The sequence below is a fragment of the Triticum dicoccoides genome, chromosome 7A (genome assembly GCF_002162155.2).
Source record: "Triticum dicoccoides isolate Atlit2015 ecotype Zavitan chromosome 7A, WEW_v2.0, whole genome shotgun sequence".
Lineage (NCBI taxonomy): Eukaryota > Viridiplantae > Streptophyta > Magnoliopsida > Poales > Poaceae > Triticum > Triticum dicoccoides.
The window spans coordinates 430494737-430502548 of record NC_041392.1 but is presented as its reverse complement, the minus strand read 5'-3'; positions in this window follow the sequence as shown (position 1 = coordinate 430502548).

Sequence of the window (7812 nt, the reverse complement as noted above, 5' to 3'; positions counted from 1 at the left end):
CTCAACACTCGGCTGGATCGGAGTTAGAGGGACGTCATCGGGCTGAACGTGTGCTGAACTCGGAGGTGCCATGCGTTCGGTACTTGATCGGTCGGATCGTGAAGACGTACAACTACATCAACCGCGTCGTGCTGAAGCTTCCGCTTTCGGTCTACGAGGGTACGTGGACAACACTCTCCCCTCTCGTTGCTATACATCACCATGATCTTGCGTGTGCGTAGGAAATTTTTTGAAATTACTACGTTCCCCAACATCCCCCTAGGAGCATGCGCGTAGTACTTTGTTTCAATGACTAATAGATTTTTGCAATAAGTATGTGAGTTCTTTATGACTAATGTTGAGTCCATGGATTATACGCACTCTCACCCTTCCACCATTGCTAGCCTCTCTAGTACCGCGCAACTTTCGCCGGTACCATAAACCCACCATATACCTTCCTCAAAACAGCCACCATACCTACCTACCATGGAATCTCCATAGCCATTACGAGATATATTGCCATGCAACTTCCATTATCATCATATAAATGACTTGAGCATTCATTGTCATATTGCTTTGCATGATCTTAAGATAGCTAGCATGATGTTTTCATGGCTTGTCCGTTTTTTGATGTCATTGCTGCGCTAGATTATTGCACATCCCGGTACACCGCCGGAGGCATTCATATAGAGTCATATCTTTGTTCTAGTATCGAGTTGTAATATTGAGTTGTAAGTAAATAAAAGTGTGATGATCATCATTATTAGAGCATTGCCCCGTGAGGAAAGGATGATGGAGACTATGATTCCCCCACAAGTCGGGATGAGACTCCGGACGAACAAAAAAAGAGAAAGGCCAAAAAAAGAGAAGGCCCGAAAAAAATGAGAGAAAAAGAGAGAAGGGGCAATGTTACTATCCTTTTACCACACTTGTGCTTCAAATTAGCACCATGTTCTTCATATAGAGAGTCTCTTGAGTTGTCACTTTCATATACTAGTGGGAATTTTCATTATAGAACTTGGCTTGTATATTCCGATGATGGGCTTCCTCAAATTCCCGAGGTCTTCATGAGCAAGCAAGTTGGATCCACACCCACTTAGTTTTTAGTTTGAACTTTCATACACTTATAGCTCTTAGTGCATCCGTTGCATGGCAATCCCTACTCACTCACATTGATATCTATTGATGGGCATCTCCATAGCCCGTTGATACGCCTAGTTGATGTGAGACTATCTTCTCCTTTTTGTCTTCTCCACAACCACCATTCTATTCCACCTATAGTGCTATGTCCATGGCTCACGCTCATGTATTGCGTGAAAGTTGAAAAGGTTTGAGAACGTCAAAAGTATGAAACAATTGCTTGGCATGTCATCGGGGTTGTGCATGATGTGAATATTTTGTGTGGTGAAGATGGAGCATAGCCAGACTATATGATTTTGTAGGGATAGCTTTCTTTGGCCATGTTATTTTGAAAAGACATGATTGCTTTATTAGTAGGCTTCAAGTATTATTGTTTTTATGTCAAATGATAGACTATTGCTTTGAATCACTCGTATCTTAATATTCATGCCATGATTAGATATGTGATCAAGATTATGCTAGGTAGCATTCCACATCAAAAATTATCTTTTTTATCATTTACCTACTCGAGGACGAGAAGGAATTAAGCTTGGGGATGCTGATACGTCTCCGTCGTATCTATAATTTTTGATTGTTCCATGCTAATATTCTACAACTTTCATATACTTTTGGCAACTTTGTATACTATTTTGGGACTAACATATTGATCCAGTGCCCAGTGCCAGTTCCTGTTTGTTGCATTTTTTGTTTCGCGGAATATCCATATCAAACGGAGTCCAAACGGGATAAAAACTGACGGAGATTTTTTTGGAATATATATGATTTTTGGGAAGAAAAATCCAGGCGAGACGGTGCCCGAGGGGGCCACGAGGCAGGGGGTGCGCCCCTGACCCTCGTGGCCACCCCGTAAGGCGGTTGGTGCCCTTCTTTCGCCGCAAGAAAGCTAATATCCGGATATAGATCGTGTTAAAATTTCAGCCCAATCGGAGTTACGGATCTCCGGGAATATAAGAAACGGTGAAAGGGAAGAATCTGAGAACGCAGAAACAGAGAGAGATAGAGAGACAGATCCAATCTCGGAGGGGCTCTCACCCCTCCCACGCCATGGAGGCCAAGGACCAGAGGGGAAATCCTTCTCCCATCTAGGGAGGAGGTCAAGGAAGAATAAGACGAAGGGGCCCCCTCTCCCCTTCTCTTCCGGTGGCGCTGGAACGCTGTCGTGGCCATCATCATCACTGCAATCTTCACCAACAACTTCACCGCCATCATCACCAACTCTTCCCCCCTCTATGAAGTGGTGTAACCTCTCTCTTACCCGCTGTAATCTCTACTTAAACATGGTGCTCAACACTATATATTATTTCCCAATGATGTATGGCTATCCTATGATGTTTGAGTAGATCCGTTTTGTCCTATGGGTTATTTGATGATCGTAATTGGTATGAGTTGCATGTTTTATTATTGGTGTTGTCCTATGGTGCTCTCCGTGTCGCGCAAGCATGAGGGATTCCCGCTGTAGGGTTTGCAATATGTTCATGATTTGCTTATGGTGGGTGGCGTGAGTGACAGAAGCACAGACCCGAGTAAGTTGGTTGTTTGCGTATGGGATAAAGAGGACTTGATACTTTAATGCTATGGTTGGGTTTTACCTTAATGATCTTTAGTAGTTGCGGATGCTTGCTAGAGTTCCAATCATAAGTGCATATGATCCAAGTAGAGAAAGTATGTTAGCTTATGCCTCTCCCTCAAATAAAATTGCAATAATGATTACCGGTCTAGTTATCGATTGCCTAGGGACAAATAACTTTCTCGTAACAAACAACTCTTTACTAAAACTAACTTAGTTGTGTCTTTACCTAAACAGCCCCTACTTTTTATTTACGTAATATTTATTATCTTGCGAACCTATCCAACAACACCTACAAAGTACTTCTAGTTTCATACTTGTTCTAGGTAAAGCGAACATCAAGCGTGCATAGAGTTGTATCGGTGGTCGATAGAACTTGAGGGAATATTTGTTCTGCCTTTAGCTCCTCGTTGGGTTCGACACTCTTACTTATCAAAAACTTTTGCGATCCCCTATACTTGTGGGTTATCATTGTGCATGTTGTGGAAGGCGCAGAACGGACGGCTGCCCTTGGACGACTCAGGGTGGTCCCGGCCGCGCTTCATGTCTGGCTCTGCCGCGAGTATGGCCACTCCCTTGCGCTTCACGTCCTTGACCTTGGCCTTCTTCTCCTCTGAGTTGGCAGCAGGGAGCTCGAGGAGGGAGAGACGCCCCTCCTCAACTCTTGCACACTTGGTTGCTATGTTGAACAGCTCCAGAGTCATGCACAACTCCTCGTGGATGGCGAGCTCCTCCTTTATCTTGACGTCATGGACGCCATCGGAAAATGCTAAGATGATGGCTCCGTCCATCACCTTGGGGATCTTGAGGCGGACGCTATTGAAGCGTTGGATGTACTTCTACAGGGTCTCTCCCGGTTGTTGCTTGATGCGGCGCAGGTCACCCGCGGCCAGAGGACGGTCGCGAGTACCCTGGAAGTTGGTGATGAAGCAGTTGCGCATCTCACCGCAGGAGGAGATCGATCCCGCGGGTAGGTTCAGGAGCCATGAGCAGGCGCCATCCTTGAGAGCCATGGGAAACCAGTTCGCCAAGACCTTTTCGTCGTTGTTGGCCGCCTCGATGCTCAGCTCGTAGAGTTGCAGGAACTCCACGGGGTTGGGGGTGCCATCGTAGCGCGGAGGCAGGTCCGGCTTGTACTTCCCTGGCCAAACATAAGTGCATATGATCCAAGTAGAGAAAGTATATTAGCTTATGCCTCTCCCTCAAATAAAATTGCAATAATGATTAGCAGTCTAGTTATCGATTGCCTAGGGACAAATAACTTTCTCGTAACAAAAAGCTCTTTACTAATACTAACTTAGTTGTGTCTTTACCTAAACAGCCCCTACTTTTTATTTACGTAATCTTTATTATCTTGCGAACCTATCCAACAACACCTACAAAGTACTTCTAGTTTCATACTTGTTCTAGGTAAAGCGAACATCAAGCGTGCGTAGAGTTGTATCGGTGGTCGATAGAACTTGAGGGAATATTTGTTCTGCCTTTAGCTCCTCGTTGGGTTCGATACTCTTACTTATCGAAAACTTCTGCGATCCCCTATACTTGTGGGTTATCAAGACCTTTTTCTGGCGCCGTTGCCGGGGAGCAATAGCGTGGGGTGAATATTCTTGTCTGTGCTTGTTTGCTTTATCACTAAGTAATTTTTATTTGCTGTTCTTAGTTGTTCTTTATCTTTAATTATGGATATGGAACACGAAATACCAAAAAATTAGGTGTACTTTCTGCTCATGGAGATGGGGAACCTCCTAAAACCCTCGATGCTGGTTATGTGAAAGATATTATGTACTACTTTAATAATTCTGAGAAAACCCCATTCAATTATTTAATTAGAGTAACGTTGGATCAACGTGAATACTTTAGGGATTACCGCTTGACACAAAAAGGGAAACTATTATGGGATCAAATTCATATATTGAATTGGTATGCTAGGCAACTATGCTTGAGATATGATTATACTTGTTGCTCTAGGATGAAGGCTCCACACCTTCCCTTTTTATGCGAATTTAATGATAATAAAACCTTAGCTTCTTATGCTAACGGTATATATGATTACTATGATGTGGAACAAATAGAAGAATTTGTTGCTTTTATGGGTGCTTATGAAATTGAATCTATGTTTAAAGAGTTTGAAGATTTTCATGATTTGGTTTATAGACCTGAAAATTTAGCTATCCTTAAATATTGCTATGAGAATTATGAATACAATTCCGATATTAATGCACTTATTGAGAAAGTCTCCGCTGTCCAAGAAGAGATTAATATTTTGCAGGAATCTATGGAAGAAGAAGTTGATGAAACTGTGAGCTCATTGGATGAAAAAGATGAGGAGGAGAGCGAAGAACAAAAGGAGGAAGAGCGGATTGATCACCTGTGCCCGCCTTCCAATGAGAGTAACTCTTCAACTCATACATTGTTTAATTCCCCTTCATGCTTACCGAAGGATGAATGCTATGATAATTGTTATGATCCCGTTGATTCTTTTGAAATATCCCTTTTTGATGATGCTTGCTATGCCTGTGGCCAAGATGCCAATATGAATTATGCTTATGGAGATGAACTTGCTATAGTTCCTTATGTTAAACATGAAATTGTTGCTATTGCACCCACGCATGATAGTCCTATTATCTTTTTGAATTCTACCAACTACACTATATCGGAGAAGTTTGCACTTATTAAGGATTATATTGATGGGTTGCCTTTTACCATTACACATGATGATTTTGATGAATATAATATGCATGTGCTTTCTGCTCCTACTTGCAATTATTATGAGAGAGGAGCTATATCTCCACCTCTTTATGTTTCCAACACGATAAAATTGCAAGAAACTGTTTATACTATGCATTGGCCTTTACTATGTGTGCATGAATTGTTCTTTTATGACATGCCAATGCATGGGAAGAGAGTTAGACTTCGTTGTCACATTATATATGTTACTTTGTGCTCACTACTAAATTACAAATCATTGTTAATTAAAATTGGCTTTGATATACCTTGCGATCCGGGTGGATTCACTACTTGAGCACTATATGCCTAGCTTAATGGCTTTAAAGAAAGCGCTGCCAGCGAGACAACCCGGAAGTTTTAGAGAGTCATTTATTTCTGTTGAGTGCTTTTATATAGTTTAAAAACAAAATAAAATAAAGAGGGGAACCCAAAACTTTTTCAAAAAGGAAAGTGAAAGTGAGAAAGACAAGCATTGTTGAAGTGGGAGAGCTCCTTGAACTTTGTTCATGCTCACGGCAACTTTGTGAATCTTGATTACAGAAACTTTTCAACAAAGATAATTATACCCTTGTACAATTCCATTGTATTATAAAAATAATGTGCCAAGGTTTGCCTTTAGGATGTTTACATTTGCTTGATGGTTTATACGGTGCAGGACAGAAACTTTGGCTGTAGTGCGTGATTTTACATTTTTAGCTGGAACGTCAAATGGTTCTGATGATTTTTGCACTGTATTTCTATACAAATTTTTTATTTTTCCTAATTTTGGTAGAATTTTTCAAATATCAGAAGTATGGTGAATGTTCAGATTATTACAGACTGTTCAGTTTTAGACAGATTCTGTTTTTGATGCATAGTTTGCTTGTTTTGATGAAACTATCGATTCATATCAGTGGATTAAGCCATGAAAAAGTTATATTACAGTAGCTATAATGCAAAAAAATATGAATTGGTTTGCAACAGTACTTAGAGTAGTGATTTGCTTTATTATACTAACGGATCTTACCGAGTTTTCTGTTGAAGTTTTGTCTGGATGAAGTGTTCGATGATCGAGGATGTCTCGATGTGAGGAGAAGAAGGAGAGGCAAGAGCTCATGCTTGGGGATGCCCAAGGCACCCCAAGTAAATATTCAAGGATACTCAAGTGTCTAAGCTTGGGGATGCCCCGGAAGGCATCCCCTCTTTCTTCAACAAGTATCGGTATGTTTTCGGATTCGTTTCGTTCATGCGATATGTGCAATCTTGGAGCGTCTTTTGCATTTAGTTTTCATTTTTCTTTTATGCACCATGATGGTATGGGATAGTCCTTGGTTGATTTATAGAATGCTTATTGCACTTCACTTATATCTTTTGAGTATGGCTTTATAGAATGCTTCATGTGCTTCACTTATATCATTTGAAGTTTGGATTGCCTGTTTCTCTCTACATAGACAACCACCATTTGTAGAATGCTCTTTTGCTTCACTTATATTTGTTAGAGTGTGGGCATATCTTTTGTAGAAAGAATTAAACTCTCTTGCTTCACTTATATCTATTTAGAGAGATGACAGGAACTGGTCATTCACATGGTTAGTCATAAAATCCTACATAAGACTTGTAGATCATTGAATATGATATGTTTGATTCCTTGCAATAGTTTTGCGATATAAATATGGTGATATTAGAGTCATGCTAGTGGGTAGTTGTGGATTAGTAGAAATACTTGTGTTGAGGTTTGTGATTCCCGTAGCATGCACGTATGGTGAACCGTTATGTAACGAAGTCGGAGCATGATTTATTTATTGATTGTCTTCCTTATGAGTGGCGGTCGGGGACGAGCGATGGTCTTTTCCTACCAATCGGTGGGAGTAGGACTCCTCCGGTGCGCCTCTCCCCTTGGCCGGCCGCACCCCCCTTGCTCCTTTATAAACAGGGGCAGGGGGGCACCTTAGGCACACAAGTTGATCAAGTTGATCGTCTTTTAGCCCTGTGCGGTGCCCCCCTCCACCATAGTCCACCTCGATAATACTGTAGCAGTGCTTAGGCGAAGCCCTGCGTCGGTAGAACATCAACATCATCACCACGCCGTCGTGCTGACGAAACTCTCCCTCAACACTCGGCTGGATCGGAGTTAGAGGGACGTCATCGGGCTGAACGTGTGCTGAACTCGGAGGTGCCATGCGTTCGGTACTAGATCGGTCGGATCGTGAAGGCGTACAACTACATCAACCGCGTTGTGCTGAAGCTTCCGCTTTCGGTCTACGAGGGTACGTGGACAACACTCTCCCCTCTCGTTGCTATACATCACCATGATCTTGCGTGTGCGTAGGAATTTTTTTGAAATTACTACGTTCCCCAACATCCCCCTAGGAGCATGCGCGTAGTACTTTGTTTCAATGACTAATAGATTTTTGCAATAA